The following is a 976-nucleotide window of genomic DNA, read 5'->3' on the forward strand; positions in this document are numbered from 1 at the left end:
TTTAAGATTTTATTTATTTATTTGACAGAGAGAGAGATCACAAATAGGCAAGAGGCAGACAGAGAGAGAGATGAGGAGAAGCAGGTTCCCTGCTGAGCAGAGAGCCCGATGCGGGACTCGATCCCAGGCCCCTGGGATCATGACCTGAGCCAAAGGCAGAGGCCCAACACACTGAGCCACCCAGGCGCCCCTAAATAAATAAAATCTTAAAAAAAATAAATGTACAAAAGGCTGTTCTTTGGTCTTTATATTTTATGTACCTAAGAAGTTTATAAATGGAAAGGAAAGCTCTAGTGTCTATTTAGTGAGTCAGACCCAATCACCACTCACCCTCCCTCTTCTGCTGTCACAAAGCTACACTTCTAGTGCCAACTGGCATAGCATGTATATTTACTTCAACCCCAGATTTTCATGTTTTTTTTTTTTTTTTTTTTAATGGAAAGGGTAATGTAGACCATCTTGCGCAAAAGAGGATGGAGGTGGTAAGTTTTGCTTGGATTTCTATATGTTTCTGCTTTGATTCTCCTTTTAAATATATGTTGCCTGTAAATATTTCACAAGGAGAAAGCGCCAAGGACCCTAAGAAACTATTTTAAAAATGAAAAATCTCTTCCTGGTTTAATGTGTAGTCTGACAGATGGACACCTACTGCTTTCTTTTTGGAAGAGCTACATGGGTTTTTCTTCTTTCCCTCTCTTTTATTTTTAAAAGTGATAGAAAGAAGGAATGATTCATTCATGTAATTAGAGTTCTCACATCATTGTTAAGGGAAATAAAAATTCATCAAGGAGGGGTGCCTGGGTGGCTCAGTGGGTTAAGCCGCTGCCTTCGGCTTGGGTCATGATCTTAGGGTCCTAGGATCGAGTCCCGCATCGGGCTCTCTGCTCGGCAGGGAGCCTGCTTCCCTCTCTTTCTCTCTGCTGCCTCTCCATCTACTTGTGATTTCTCTCTGTCAAATAGATAAATAAAATCTTTT

This window comes from Mustela nigripes, chromosome 8 (genome assembly GCF_022355385.1).
Source record: "Mustela nigripes isolate SB6536 chromosome 8, MUSNIG.SB6536, whole genome shotgun sequence".
Lineage (NCBI taxonomy): Eukaryota > Metazoa > Chordata > Mammalia > Carnivora > Mustelidae > Mustela > Mustela nigripes.